General features: G+C 37.5%; 1 long non-coding RNA gene across 1 annotated transcript in view; it reads left to right on the forward strand.

Moving 5' to 3' along the window:
* The first annotated feature begins 1368 nt into the window (after positions 1-1368).
* Positions 1369-16568, forward strand: part of LOC309659391 — a 437716-nt gene continuing 422516 nt past the window's right edge. The window contains exon 1 of the long non-coding RNA XR_014262773.1: positions 1369-15812. This is a non-coding gene — a long non-coding RNA (uncharacterized lncRNA). The remainder of the gene's footprint in view (positions 15813-16568) is intronic.

Here is a 16568-nt window from a genome sequence, read left to right on the forward strand (position 1 = left end):
CAAGGCCTCTGTTTAGGGTAAGGTAAGGAATTCAGTGTGGCTGGAGCATAAGGTGTGTGTCAGAAAATGACGTATTCAAGAAAGAAAGCAAATGACACCTTCCTTAAAAAGGATTTTAGGTTAATGGCAGGAATCACTTTTGTCTCTCACCCTAGTAATAGCTTCTGTGAGTTAAATCACCTTATATGCCCCAAGACACAGTCCCAAATTCCTCTCCAGGCAACCTCTCCCCCTCCACTGCCCCTACTTGATGTGTGTATTGACAATAATTAAATAGAATTGAATCTTGACACAGCTGGCTGGGTGCCAAAGCACTTTCTATTATGCAAACCTCTCCCTGCCAGTGTTTATTCATCCAACATAAATTGAAGAGCTAGTTAAGCACTTATATAATAAGTAGGAGGAGTAAGCCAATGTAATTCTGAATCTCTTTTTTAAAATATTTTCTAAACTAAGGGATAGCCTTATTATAATTGTTTGGAGAAGTGTTCTCCAACTTACACCTTTCTTTTAAATATATAATAAAGTATCAAAGGGTCTTCTCTTGCAGACAAAATCTATGCTTCTAGCTATAAGATATTAAAGGTGAAGTTATTTTATTTCCTGTGAATACAATTGAAATTACTGATAGTTGCTGGAAATTTTTTTTTACCAAGTCTCTTGCCAATTCATTTATATATTAATTCAACGACATTTTACCAGGAACCATGCTATGTACCTGACATAATAGGCAGTGAAAACAGAAACAATTCCTAGTCTCACTGAGTTTAAAATCAAATAACACACAAATAAACACATAAACATTGAAGTAAGTTTTTTGTAGGAAAGAAAAATATGATTTTATAAGAGTGTAACACATACACAAAAAAATAATCTGGATTGGAGATGGGTGAAAGCCTTCCTGTAAAAGATGATACTTAAGTTAAAATCTAAACACTGAGTAAGCATTAAGTAGAAGGAGAAATAATAAGACTCTTTCAAACAAAGACTACTGGGAGTTTGCTAAGACAGTAGATTTCAGGTGCTCTCACCGCACACAAAAACAGATAACTATGTGAGGAAATGATATATTAATTAGCATTACTGTTGTAATCATTTCATGATGTATATGTATATCAAACCATCATGTTGTACACCATATATGTAAATTTTCTTTTAAAAAAGAATAAGTGAGGAACATGAGGACACGGGGACAGGGGAAAGGGAAGCTGGGGCAAAGTGAGAGTAACATTGACATATATACACTACCAAATGTAAAATAGTTAGCTAGTGGGAAGCAGCTGCATAGCACAGGGAGATCAGCTCGGTGCTTTGTGACAACCTAGAGGGGTGGGATAGGGAGGGTGGGAGGGAGGGAGACGCAGAGGGAGGGGATATGGGGATATACGTATACATATGGCTGATTCACTTTGTTATACAACAGAAACTAACACTGTATTGTGAAGCAATTATACTCCAATAAAGATGTATTTTAAAAAATTAAAAAATAAATAAAAAATAAAAAAGAATAAGTGGGAGGATGCTGTGGCAAAAGGAAACCTGCAGAGTCACCTCTACATGCATATCCTCATCATATGCCCACATAATTGGGGTGCAGAAGGATGTGGTAGAACCCCCTATGGTCTTCTAAGAAGTGTTATGATTCAGAGATAATAGGATACATTGGCTTCACCTTGAGAGAGGAGTCAGATTACTTCCTGCCAGTAAATCAAGGAAGAGTTATCTTTCTTTAAGGAATTCCATAGGGATACTCTACCAACTCTGTTCCCTTGAAGTCTTAATTCTTAACAAAGGAATGAATCGAGCAAAAGTCTCCTGCCAGGACACAGAGAGCAGGAATATTTCTTTGGTGGTTTCCAAAAAGGAAAATGTTAGTAGGGGACCGCATCAAATGATTGGTTTGAAACGTTTTTTTTAAATACCTTGTCCTAGACTAAATAAGAATGAGGCAGTGTAAGGCAGTAAAAACACCTAACTTCCTCAGGTTTATGAATGAGGGCTCAGAGCAAGAGAAGTAATGAACAGTCCAAAGAGGTAGTCTGGGCCTTTTTATGCCAGGAGGACTCTGGCACAAGGAAATATATTATCCTTTCCTTCAGAGAGTGACAGAGAATGATATTTTCCAACTGCCTATTGAATTTATTTCATTTTCTTAATGTAGTGTCTCTCAGTATATGGTTTCACATTTGTTTATGCTCATGTAGCCAACTGTGCATTTCTACAAAAAGGAATCCGAGCTCTGAAAAAGAAGCAACATTTTTCACCAAAATGTAAAATCCTGAACAGATCACCCTTCCCTGAAATATAAAATGTGAATAACAATTTTTCTTTTAACATTTTGTAAAAGCCTTGTAATAGTTATCTCTCAAGCAGCTGAACAAAACTGGGTTCTGTTTACAGATCAAATCACTTTAATAAGCCGAGCAGAGAAGCAGAAATGTCAGTAATCGCTATCCTTTCATTTCCAGTCCTGTTTTGATGGGTTAAAAAAAAATAGTAAATCAAACTAGTCTCCAAAATCTCATTAAATAAAATCAGTCAAATGTGGTAGCCAAAATGGTATTATGGAATCCATGTTTTCACTTCTATTAAAGTTTACATAAAGCTATTCAGAATCCAGACTTACTGCTGTCTAAATTCTAAGTCATCCAAATGCTATTGTGCATTGAGTGTGCTTGCACACAAATGGACAGTCTAAAAGAGTCATATTCCCTGTGACAACTGGTCCTGTGAATTCTTAAATGAATGCAAATAAGAATTTATATTGATGTATCTGTGGCCCCAAACCCCTACTGTGTGGGTATCCTATGGATTTGTAGCGATCAATTCACCAAGTAGACCAAAGTAAAGCATTACATTATTTCTCAGTTTTCTTCTTCTTGCTTCTAGCACTTTTTTCCTGCTATTATTTGATAGTGAGAGTTTTTCCTTCATTAATAGCTCACATTTAATTCTAATGCTCCTTGTAGTAAAGATTCTCTTGCCGCAAGGCTGTTAAAAGGAGTGGAGCGCACATCAGGCAATGCTTGCTGCATTCCCTGTGAGCATCAAACAACTGTCATTCTGCTAAATGAGTTGTCATTAGCAGGCAGAGCCTTCTGGAGTCACACAGAAAGAAATCTAACTGAAGTAATGACTTGCAGGAGCCCTGATAGAGTTTAGAGGCTTAGGGGTCCCCTTCCCCCATTCCCCTATGCAGTGCATTAAGCAGTCTTTCTAGAGTGGGGATATTTGGCTTGGGACTGGTGACCTAAAATTACCTCTGAAATCTGGCACAGTATGTCAACTCTAGCATGAATATTCTCTCCTCTCAGCCAGCATAATTGGCAGGCATCTCATACACTGCCAAGCATGTACCAGAGTTGGGAATGATGAATACGTTAGGGTGACTTGCAAATATAAATTAGTAATGGTTTCCTTTATTCAGTTTAGAATTTCTGTGGGAAATTATGGCCTCAGCTTCCTTGGTCTTCCTTGATAGTTTTATTATGGGGATTTCAATACTTTTCCCCAATTCAGACCTTATCATACTAATGAATGTTCAACCCCCAGACACCTGTCACTGTCTCTCTGTCTTTCTTTCATATAAATAATACATCTTCATGTGCCCATATTCCATCTTCTCATGCCAAAATTTGTATTTTTGTGATTTATTGCTTTTCTATTGAACTCCTAAATTTGGACAAAATGAAAAGATAGTCATCTTTGTGAAGTGACTGAACTTTTCTAGAGACAAGAGGTTATTACTCATTGATTTAAAAAACATGAATTAGACCCCTCTGAGAGTAGTTGTTCCCCACTTGAAATCCCTCACTTGAAATCCCTTAGGGGCTCAACAAGCTATTAATGGAAATCTTCAAGTTACTTTAAATATTTCAAAAGTTAAAATAGTAATCATGTATTTGCCCATAATGAGACTGCATGGGCTAACTAAAATGTCAAGTTTCTCTGCTTTGGCTGGAGTTATATCATTCCTTCGGCATTCCCAAAGTGATCTCAGCAATTTCATGATTCCTCCCCATGGATACGTTACAGTTATAATATCTACTGTTATGCTATATATTATAACTAAAGATATATCTTTACATATTCTTAATAATTTTTGAATTCTTGATTATAGCTATCCGCATAAATTTTCACACATCCCCCAATAAACTCTAAATTTCATTACGTAGCATAGTCAGGATAAGAACATTAACCTTGAATATAGATAAATTTGTGAAAAAACAAAGTTTGTAATCCCTCTACAAGAGTCATCAACTGGTTAATGAAGAGCAGAGAGCAGCAGCGCGGCCTGGAAATGAGGAGCTGGGCTGTCACCCAGGCTCCCCTTCCAGCCCCTTCATCAATTTCTCAACATTCATCAACTTCAGAATATTCAATGCAAATATAAATCTGGGCAAAATGTCTCTATGCCATGTACCTTTATGAATGTTTATCTCAGACTGGTGATAAGCTCTTACTGGCCTTCACTCTTTTTAAAAGAAAAGTGAGGAAGTGAATTATATTAAATAAATGTAACTTGTTGAACAAAATCTTTCAGAGTATAAAATCCACTAATGAGGGATTAAGAATAATAAAAGTGGTCTTGGAAGGTGGAAAGTGTGAGATTCAGCATTCTAATCTATTCCTTAATGATCATTTTTATTTTTTATTTTAATTGAGATATAATTGACACGTAACATTGTGTTAGTTTTAGGTGTACAACATAATGATTTCATATATGTATATAATGCAAAATGATTACCACAATGACTTTAGTTAACATTAATCAGCTCACATAGTTACAACTAGTTTTCTTATGATGAGAACATTTAAGATCTACTCTCTTAACAACTTTCAAATATACAGTACAGCGTTGTTAACTATAGTCACCATGCTGTACGTTACATCCCCAGGACTTATCTATCTTATAACTGGAAGTTTGTACATTCTGACCACCATGAAATGAATGAAGGCGGTTAATGCTCATTTTTATCTTTAATTTTTTTTCTTGATAAGATGGAAAAAATACAGAAAACTACAGAAAGGAATATAACAGCCTATATGTAAACCCTCCCTGGATGAGTAAAATTTATATTTTACTTAATATAAAGCTTAATTTATTTCATAAAAGAAACAAAGCTTTATAGTTAACATTGAAGCCTTCTTTGATCTCTTCCCCAATCCCAAGCTCCACCTTCCCTTCCCAAACTCAACTATTGTCATGAATTTATATCTTCCTAATCCATGTTTTAATGCTTTTATTAAATATATTCACATTTCCATAAATAGAATATATTATCGTTTTGTGTTAATTTTAAAATTTATATAAATGCTATCATATTCTAGATATCACTTGGCACCTTGCTTTCTTTAAACTCAACATTGTATTTTAAATCATTTAGGTTTAGTTTCATTTTACTACTGATTAGTTTTCTATTATATAACTATACCACAATTTATTTATCTTAATGTCCTTACTGATGGACATTAAGGTTATTTCCTACTTTTTGTGGTTACAAACAATACTGCTCTGAAAATAGTTACGTGTGTCTCCTGACACACGTATAGGAGGCAAGATTCTTTAAAAACACAACAAATTGAAAGTTTTCAAATGGTTCTAGGGTAAGGTCTACAAGGTCTGGATGATAAAGAGAGCTCAGTCAAGCAAGCATGGGAGAGGAACAACAGGATCTCTTTTGGTAACAGAACACCTTGTTGATGAGGAGGTTAATATGTTTTAAATGGTATCTTTACAAAATATATTTAAACAGAGCTAAGAAAATATTACATTTAATTTTTGATTGCAGAATAACACTACTTTACTTGAGATAAAATTCTTCAAAACAGGTAAAGTGATTGCAGACATATTCAGTTACCGACAAGATAGTGTTCTCACCCCTGCATCCTCCCTTCTGGATCTGGTCTGAGCTCTGAATCTTTAACATCAACTCTCCAGCATGGTCCCTCCACTCTAGCCAAACCTCCCCACTTACCACACTCTAAACAAAACTTCTATTTTTCCTCTTCCATGCCTCTGCTCCTGCTGTGCCCGGCCTGGAGAGCCCCTGCTCTGGTTTATGGTATTCTTTCTCTCCTCTCCATTCCTATAATACTTAGTGTGAGCATCTCACTCATACTTAATCACTGCCATCCTTGTTGCAAGTGACATATGTTTTGACATAATGCAAATCAGGTCTTTAAGATCTCAGCCAAGCAATTTTCAGATTCTGCTGCCTTCAAGTTCCAAGTTTTGTATAACAATGATACATTTATCCTAGTCTTTTTTCTCAGAGGTGGAACTTTTCTTTCAAGGTTTAGTGAGTCATAACAATAGTACCCATGTTAATGAGACTATTATAATAAAAATAACCAGCACTTGTGAACAGTTTACTATGGATCCGGGTCTGTGCTAAACATCTGATATGTACTATCTCATTAATCCTTAAATGGCTCTGAAGAAATGAAAGGCACAGAGAGATTAGGTGAGTTGTTTTAGGTCACACAGCTGGTAGGCTTCAAACACAGTTGAGCCAGCCTTCAAACCCAGGTCTGTCTCATTCCACAGCCTGATAACATTAAATTGCCTTCCATGTTAATAACTAGAGAAATACGTTCCTTTTCTCTACAGGAAGCTAATAAACACCACGATATCCATGGAAGTAGGGAAGAGTATAAAGAGTGTTGAATCTGGACCCACTTCACCTTGAGTTCAAGCTCTACCTCTATTTTTTACTAGCAGCAAGGAAAGTTATTACTTACAGTCCTAATTTCTTTAAGATAGAATGTCCCCTGAGATCCTTGTCTGTTGATACACAAATGATACTCAGTCTTTGTAGATTTTCTTTTCTGTATTGTCATAGCATTTGGTGTATGTCTCTGCTTCAGCAGCTACATTGTTATTCTTTTATGTATTTTTTCATAATATCCATTTATCAGCACCTACTTGATATGCCATGCCCTATTCCAGATTCAGGAACACAGTGGTAAAATTCACACAAGAGCCCTGCTCTCATAGAATTTAGATTCCAACAGAGAGAGAGAGAGATAATAAAATATAAATAGATAAAATAAATACCTTTATAAAAATATAAAGCTAGATAAATTGTATACAAAGTGCTAAAATTGGGTGATAGAGAGCAACTGGGTATATTTTAGACTGGGGAATAAAGAAAGACTTCTGTGAGAGACTGAAATGTACGCTACTAAATGAATCACAAGAAGGATTCCAGCCTTGCAAATATTGGGGCAAAGGAAGCCTCAAGCAGAGGAAAAAGCTAGTACAAAGAACCCAGGTTCCTTCCCTACTAGACCATGAGTTCTACTCAGAACCACTTTTATGTGTTTCTGATTGTTTCCCTATGGTGTATTTTAACATGTTACTCTATTCCTTCTGTATTAATGAGCCATTGCTGCAATAATGCTGTGTACAATAAATCATATAATTTCTCTGCTTAAAATCTTTCAGTGACATCTTACTGGATACAGAATAATATCCAAAACTCTAAAGTGAAAGTTTCACGAAGATAAGAATCACATTCGTCCGGTTTGCCATGTCTCCAGTATCTGACATGAAGTGGATGCTTGTACTCATAGCATAACAATAAATGAACATGTGAAAGAACCTGGGCTCTGTATCCCAGTCCTTCAGTTCCCCTGAAGGGATTACAACTCACTTTCCGCTTTATATTTTAAGCCACTCTCTTACCCTTTGCCGTTTAACATATACATTTTTTCTACCTGAAAAACAAAACTAACTAACAGTAAAAACAACAAAAACCTTTCCTTTTCCTTTCGCTGCCACATTCTTCATTCTTAAGTAACACAAATTCACTTGTCATTCACACTTGGAATGTTGCTTCTACACACATTTGTAAGTTGCTCCTAACATACATAACCACCTAAGTCAATGGACATATTTTTTCTTCACCTTATTAGACTACTGCACTTCCTCTGGTGCTGTCAATCTCATGTTCCTGTAAATATTTCACACAGCATTGCTTCTGATCAAGAAACTCACTTCACAGCAAAAGAAGTGCAGCAATGGGCTCATGCTCATGGAATTCACTGGTCTTACTATGATCACCACCCTGAAGCAGCTGGTTTAAGAGAATGGTGAAATGGACTTTTGAAGACTCAGTTACAGTGTCATCTAGGTGGCAATTCCTTGCAAGGCTGGGGCAAAGTTCTCCAGAAGGCTGTATATGTTTTGAATCAGCATCCAATATATGGTGTTATTTTTCCAGTAGCCAGGATTCAGGGGTTCAGAAATCAAGGAGTGGAAATGGGAGTAGCACCATTCACTACTACCCCTAGTAACCCACCATCAAAATTTTTGCTTCCTGTTCCTGTGACTTTATGTTCTGCTGGCCTAGAGATCTTAGTTCCAGGGGAAGGAATGCTTCCACCAGGAGACACAGCAATGATCCATTGAACTGTAAGTTAAGACTGCCACCTGGCCACTCTGGGTTCCTCATGCCTCTGAATCAACGGGCAAATAAAGGAGTTATGGTGTTGGCTGGGGTGATTAATCCTATTACTAAAAAGAAATTGGATTGCTACTCCATAATGGAGATAGGGAAGAGTGTGTCTGGAATATAAGAGATCCCTTAAGACATCTCCTAGTATTAACATGCCCTATAATTAAAGTCAATGGAAACTAAAACAACCTAATCCAGGCAGGACTACAAATGGCACAGACCCTTCAGGATTGAAGATTAGAATCACCCTGCCTGGTAAAGAATAATCAGTTGAGGTGTTTGCTGAAGACAAAGGGAATACAGAATGGGTAGTAGAAGAAGATAGTTACTAATACCAGCTAAGACTATGTGACCAGTTACAGAAATGAGAACTATAATTGTCATGAGTATTTCCTCCTTATTTTGTTATGCATATGCTTGTGTGTATATATATGTATATTAAGCAGCCTTTGTTTTCTTTCTTCTCTTATTCCCTTATGTAACATAAAACATATTGACTTTATATCAGTATTTAAATATTGTTAATTTTACATCATAGTATTTAAGTTATGATATATCAGGAGAAGAGTAAACATCATTCAAGGACTTTACTTCTTCTTCTGGCATATGCTTGTGTGTATATATATGTATATTAAGCAGCCTTTGTTTTCTTTCTTCTCTTATTCCCTTATGTAACATAAAACATATTGACTTTATATCAGTATTTAAATATTGTTAATTTTACATCATAGTATTTAAGTTATGATATATCAGGAGAAGAGTAAACATCATTCAAGGACTTTACTTCTTCTTCTGGCAAAGGGATTAGTGCATTTTCAGGTATATGAAGAATAGTTGTATCATGTAGAAGGAATTATGACCTTGTTATTGTCTTTATTTGGAGATTAATACAGTTTAAGGAGATGCATATGGGTGCAAAGTTGACAAAGGGTAGACTCATGACGGTTAACTTTACAAGTCAACTTGATTGGGCTAAGGTATAGCTGGTAAAACACTATCTGGGGATGTGTCTGTAAGGGTGTTTCCAGAAGAGATTAGTGTTTGAATCAGTAGACTGAGTACAGAAAATCACCCTCATCAATGTGGGCTGTATCATCCAATCCATTGAGGGCCTAAATAGAGCAAAAAGATGGAGGAAGGGTAATTTGGGTTTTTTTGCGTGAGCTGGGACATCCTTCTCTTCCTGCCCTTGGATATAAGCATTCCTTGTTTTCAGGACTTTGGACTCAAACAGTTTTTGAAAGATCAGCCCCCAGATTCTCAGGCCTTTGGAATCAGACTTATATCATCAGCTCCTCTCGTTCTCAGGTCTTTGAACTCAGACTGAATGACAACACCAGCTTTCCTGGTTCTTCAGCTTGCAGAGGGCAGACTGTGGAAGTTCTTGGCCTCCACAATCGCATGAGCCAATTCCTATAATAAATCTCTTTTATACACGCACACACACACACACACACATCCTATTGCTCTATTTCTCTGGAAAACCCCAACTAACACACTCCCTCTTTCCTAAACTTTTGATTTTCTTTCTATTCTCCAGCCACCCCTTAATCTTCCTCATGGGCTGTTTGCTCCTCACCCTCCCGCCCTAAATGGTTTATCCTCACTTCTTTGTTCTTTTTTCTTTATGCCTAAAACACTTGAAGAAATAAACCCAAACTCATAGCAACACCTAATACCTATATGACTATGATACTCATGTCTTATTGTTACCCTAGATATCGCTTGCCCATCACAGACCTATATAATAATGGCCATTATTTACTGTTTGCTTATCACAACATAGGAACTGAGCTTAAAACTTTACAAATGTTGTTTATTTCTCCAAACTTTTGAAATAGATAAATAATTATTTTCATTTTACATAGGAGGAAACAAGAGCTTTGACAGGTTAAGTGTTTTGCCCAAGACCGCCCAAATAATGCCAAATCTGGGCTTTGAATCCAAGTTGCCTGACTCCAGAGTTCATGGTTTTAAACACTATATTATATTGCTTCATATTCAAGGGTTATTTAAGTTAGTTACTTTCAAGCATCTTAATTGCAAATTGTGTTGAATATAATTCATCAGGATCCAAACTGAATATCATGTATTCAGAGAAGGTTTTCCTAAAAATATGCTTTCTGCCTAGAAAACCTTATGTCTTACTGTTCCATTTGTTAAAAATTGCTTATCTGTACATTTCTTCATGAGGCTTCTCTTGGAAGAAGAAGAACCTTCAGGATGAAACAAAATATATTAAAGCACAGAATGTATCTGCTTTGATCAATTGTTCAAGGCTAAAATTTCCAGCTTGAATTTTTGTTTTGTTTAGTTTTGTTTTACTTTGCTTTTGGTTAATGCTCTAGTGGGCTCTTTACACCAGGAAATGGTGGATAATCAGTTTATTAATGGCTGGATTTCTTTTCTTTAAGGAAATAGATGGGACAGACATATGGAGAAGAGATGTTTAACCAGGTTATTAGACAAATGGATCAAACATTCAAATGTTTAAAGGCCAACACAAACAGCTGAAACAGGGAATGGTTAAGGGCATGGGGCTGCAATCAGATGATATGAGTTCTGCACCCACCTTGAAACTTGGCCATGGGAAAGTCATTTAAACAAGGTAGCTCTATATTTCTCATATGTCATATATCTCATATGTAATAATAGTAGTAACTACCTCTTGAGATTCTTGTGAGTGGTAATAAGATCTGCTGTGGGTAGGACAGTGCCTTACATACAGTAAATATTCAACCAGAGTTGGCTGGATTATTATCACCTATGCTTTCTTCATGTCCACCAGCTCCACCACAAGATCACACACCAGACACTCACGGCTGCAGTCCATAGTGTGGCAGTGCATTCTCCCAGGCAGGCCAATCTGGTTTAGATCAAGACATCAGTATATGTTTCGAATTCCACCTTAAAAGAGGAAGCAGGCTAGTGAGCCATGACTGCTTAATGACAGGAAAACCACCTGGGATCTCTACACACTTGGCGAGGTGCTGCAACATCTACCAGTTTGTGTGGAACAGAGAAAAATTAGATTTAATTCTACCTTTTGTCAGTCTCATACCTGACTTAAACTGTCTGAATATATATCAATAAATAGTATGAAGATTGAAAGGCAAGCCCAGGGGTATCTAAAGGAATATTTTGTATTTTTACATAGGATGTTTAATGCTTTGAGGAAATTGGATGAGACAGAGCCTACCTAGATGTTTTAGACTGTGTTATAGGTAAACTACATCATGGAAATTAATTAGAAGCTTCAGGGAGATGCTTACCACTTTCAGATTCTAATTTAGTGGGGTGTGGTAGAATGGTAATCCAAATTTACCTACAATAATTATATTTCACGTTTGTATTTACTGTGTATGGTACTTTTTCTGTCCATAATAGCTAATCTGATCCTTATAAAAATACTGTAGGTTAAAGAAGCTATCATTTACCTATCACTATTTTGTATATTCTAAATATTGTTACTTATGGAAGGTTGGTATAAATTTTCTGATTCCATGGTTAGTGTGCCACAAATAGGACTCAACCCAAAGCTGCCTCATTAACTATGACCAGGATACATTTATGCTCTAATAAAGTCCTAATTTATGGATTTATCCATTTACTGTATAATAGTGATAGTGTGAGGTTGTGCAAATCCCAGAGCTGCATATTATGGCGAGTCCACACGTATCTGCCCATCCTGTTTACATTCTCTAGCCCTAGAACACCTTTAGTCATGAGCTTCATTATTAAAACGTGGTCTCTCAGAAAGAGGTTGCAAAATGTGAAAGGCGTAAAAGGAGGAAAGAGGTAACTGATGGCTCAAGGAAAAATTGTCTTTCTTCCTTTTCTCCACTTGTGCCATTCTTTCCATTTTCTATATATTTTCCCCACAGAGGCCCTCATGTTACCGAACCAGGTTCGTTTTGTTTTGCCCAACACACAGCAAGAAGCCAAAATGCTGAGACACCAGATTTGTAGCAAAGAGAGGGTTTATTCGAAAGGCAGCCAAGTGAGGAGACAGGAGTACAACTCAGAGTCTCGGGGGTCTTGTGGGATACACAATGAAGAAGCAGAGGGTCTGAGGTGTGGAGAGCATGGGAAAAGGTGATTGGAAAAAGGTGCAGAATCTTCGTTCTACACAGGCGTAACTAAGCTATAGGCCTCTGCACGTTCAAAAGATCGCTGTGCAGACAGGCATGCCCAGTTGAAGGGTCAGTGGTGCCATCCAGTCTTAACCAGCTCAGCTCCAACAAGACACAGCTGACCCCAAGTTCCCAGGAAACAACTCAGGCAAACAACTTGTTTAGGCTGGGTGCTACTTGGAGGACATGCAAGTCTTTTGTAGCAACAATTAAAGCCACCTTGATTAGTGAAGACAGGTTACAGGTGGAATGGATTTCACTAATGATTACCCATGGTTTCACCCATGATGGCAGCATTATAGCCCCTCCCCTAGACATGACCCTCATTTAGCTAAAATACAAGATGCCCTGAGTACGCATCACCGAGGTCCACACAGTTCTGTGAAAACAACTGACTAGGGACCATGTGGCAGGATTGTTAAAGGTGTTCTCTGCAACGAGTTTGATATCTCGCCCGCGGAGCCCACAGACAGATCTCTGTGGCCTGTGACGTCCTCCCTCGAATACAGCTACAGCTTTGTCCATCTCCTTAGGTGAGGCGGCACCTCACAAACATCTGTTCCTTCAGTGCTTCTCTGACCTTGATCTGGGTTACAGATCAGTGAACCTATCTTGCATCCCTCAGTGCACCCAAGTTCCAGGGCACCTGCACAAAATCAGGAAGAGAACTCGGTGTTCTTTCACACATTTTGAGCAAAAGTAAAGCACTCAACTTTGTACATAGTAAAAAAAATGCAAATCTTCCCCAAACCTAATAAACGCAAATCTTTCTCAATCTAGTAAACCTATATTTGAGAGAAAAAGTAAGTTCATCCAAATGGATGTTTATTTTAAAATCACTGAATGCATATGTAAAATCACTATTGTCTCACACATACTCTAGAAAATTCTATAATTAATATTATCAACATCATTTGGAGTTCAAGTTTACTAATGTGCTCTTTACTCTTGCACAAAAACTCAAAGCCCCATTCTGACAAGGTTGGAAGTGATTTCTTGTAGAATAGATTAATTATATTTGCATAAGGAAAAAGAAAACATTAGCATGACATTTTCCCCTCTATTTGAAACTCACTTTTCATATAACTGTATATGACTCTCTCCTTTTAGGGGATCAGTGCAATTCTAAAATATTTCAGCGAACTCACAAAAAAGTGTCATTGGGTTCAATTAAAATGTGTTAAAATTAACACACTATTTTTTTCTTTATCTCACTCTGTGTAATAGGATACTAATGAGTGACCCTGTGGGCTTTGGTAAAGAGGGTACTCTCTTAGATCATTTAATATCTCGAATGAAGGCACAGAGTGGTGGACTAGCTAAAGTTGCTTTAGTTGTCACAATTATCTTTATCACCTCTTCCCCTCAATAAAGGTACAATCTAAGTAGAAAGTTTGCTTTATATTCGAACACATCTTCAGTACAACTCCCATAGCCACACCCTTCCTCCAGTGCTTTCAACCAGATCATCACTCCTAAACTTCTCCTTATAGAAATTTTCAGACCATCACTTGGTCCTTTATATTGCAATTAATTCTTCTTCACTTCCTAGGGAAGGGTTATATCCCACCCTGGAATAGCCCACAATATGCTATGTAGGTAGTTATGAGAGAGTGCAAAGCAGAGAGCCAATTCTCAGTTATGGACAAAGGAAAGTTTATACAAAAATTAGACCAAGAAGTTGAGATGGGAAGTGGGGAAGAGGGCAGAGGAGAATTGGGGAAGCCCTGGAATATTAATAGGAAGCTTCCCTAATAAAACTCAAGCACAGATGTACAAGGTCAGGTTCCAGGGGGTAAAATTCACTAAGGAAAAATAAATCATTTGGGGGAAAAAAAAGTTTAAAAATGGCCTCATTACAGTGACTATTTGGGGCAAAAATAAAATCAGAAGAGGAAAAGAGCTAGCAAGTCTTCATACACTACAAAACCTAAATTAGCTTTCAGTTTGGGAGAAAGTGCACTAACAGATGCCAGGTCCAACAGAAATGCCTCTGGCAACCGCAGAAACACTAACAAAGGCAACCTGCAGCTAAGGAACAAATGGCCAGGGCATTAAACAAAGAGACATCCTCTCACACCGGCATGTTCAAAAAGACTGATGTCTACACGCTGGGACATCACAGGAATTTTCCACGTGAAATGTGACTTCGTGAGATCCATAGAGCTGCCACAAACCAAATCTGTTCTAGGTCCTAGAACTATAAACAAAATAAAAATAAAATAAAATGTTTATAGCACTTGAAGCTACCTAAGCAAAAGTTAAGCTTAAAATTTATTTAACTTGCCCTGGGATGGTTTTCCCCACACACTTCAAGGAACAGGGGGATACGTGCACAAGAATTTTGTTCTGGTAAGAAAACACAACCGATTTGGTAAAATTGTGAAAATGGTCATGAAAAGGATCAAGTGTCTCATTCATTCATTTATGCCCTCAAATATTCAATAAACACCTACTATGTACCTGTTGAGCTCTGTGCTGGACACTGGGAATACAAAAACATATCTGATTTTTTTTAATGATTCCTCTCAGTATACCCTATGCTGATTGACTCTGACTCAGAATTTGCAGTTGGTTTGGAGCCCCAGGTTCTGATAAACCACAGAGGGAACCAGGAGAGTTCTGAAAATAGCATCATGGGAGGAGCAGTTGCAGGGCTAGGAATGGGCAGCTTGGAGATCCTGTATGCACTTGATCTCTTCAAACATTTAAAGAGCCGACTTGTCAAAGAGAGGGTAGATGTGTGCTCTCAGTCTCCAGAGGACAGAACCACAGGAGTCATAGGGATATTTTGACCTAATAAAAATAAGGAGCAGATGGGAATTCCCTGGCATTCCAGTGGTTAGGACTCCACGCTTTCACTGCCAAGAGTTTGGGTTCAATCCCTCATCAGGGAACAGCTAAGATCCTGCAAGCCGGGTGGTGCAGCCAGCAACAAAAACAACAACACTTAAGTGGCATGGACATATATACACTACCAAACGTAAAATAGATATCTAGTGGGAAGCAGCCGCATAGCACAGGGAGATCAGCTAGGTGGTTTGTGACCACCTAGAGGGGTGGGATAGGGAGGGTGTGAGGGAGGGAGACACAAGAGGGAAGAGATATGGGAACATACATATATGTATAACTGATTCACTTTGTTATAAAGCAGAAACTAACACACCATTGTAAAGCAATTATACTCCAATAAAGATGTTTTAAAAAAAAAAAGGGGGTGGGGTGGCAGGATGGGCTGCCTTAGAAAAGTGTGAGCTTCCTAACTCTGAAAATATTCAAATAGAGGCAGAATAACCATCTTATTAGAGATATCCTAAGGGGGCTTTCAGCTCTTGTATAAAGTTAGATTAAATCTATTAATCTGAGATAGCAGAGCTGGTGGTTTTGGAAGAATCAATATTATTGATTCTTTTTATATTGAAAATCATAAGATTAGCCTTTCATAACTTTAAAATTATGCTTTGTTATCTATTTTGGGATTTTTTACTGATACGATTATAAAAAGGTAGACACGTGGAGCTATAAATATGCTCACCTTTAGGGATTAGGGTAGAGTATGTGTCTTTAGTTCCTTAAGCTCCTAGTGGAGCCTAGGTCTTAGAAATTTCTTCAAAAGTTCATTTCTCCTACTGTGCCACAAGTTTCACTCTGAAAAAATAGTAAGGGTATCAATGATGCATCCTCCAAGTGCAGGCCTGAGCCTCCTTACAATTAGGTACCTTGTGGTCACTGGAGGTACACTGCTTTTTAGACAGAAATAGTTCATTACCACTGGTTGGTCATGAAATACACGTTTTGAGTACCTTATGGCCAAGTATGCATCATTTGTATGAATGTTACCTATTTTAATTGAATATCTGGTCAGTCAGTAGTTATTTCGGTCCTGGGTATTACAAGGCAGCTTTATGGAGGCTATCAAATTGCTTTCCAAATCTGTTGAAGGGGCAGTTGTTATAGGATTAACTGGATCAAC

Source organism: Balaenoptera physalus (genome assembly GCF_965194825.1).
Source record: "Balaenoptera physalus genome assembly, chromosome: 4".
Lineage (NCBI taxonomy): Eukaryota > Metazoa > Chordata > Mammalia > Artiodactyla > Balaenopteridae > Balaenoptera > Balaenoptera physalus.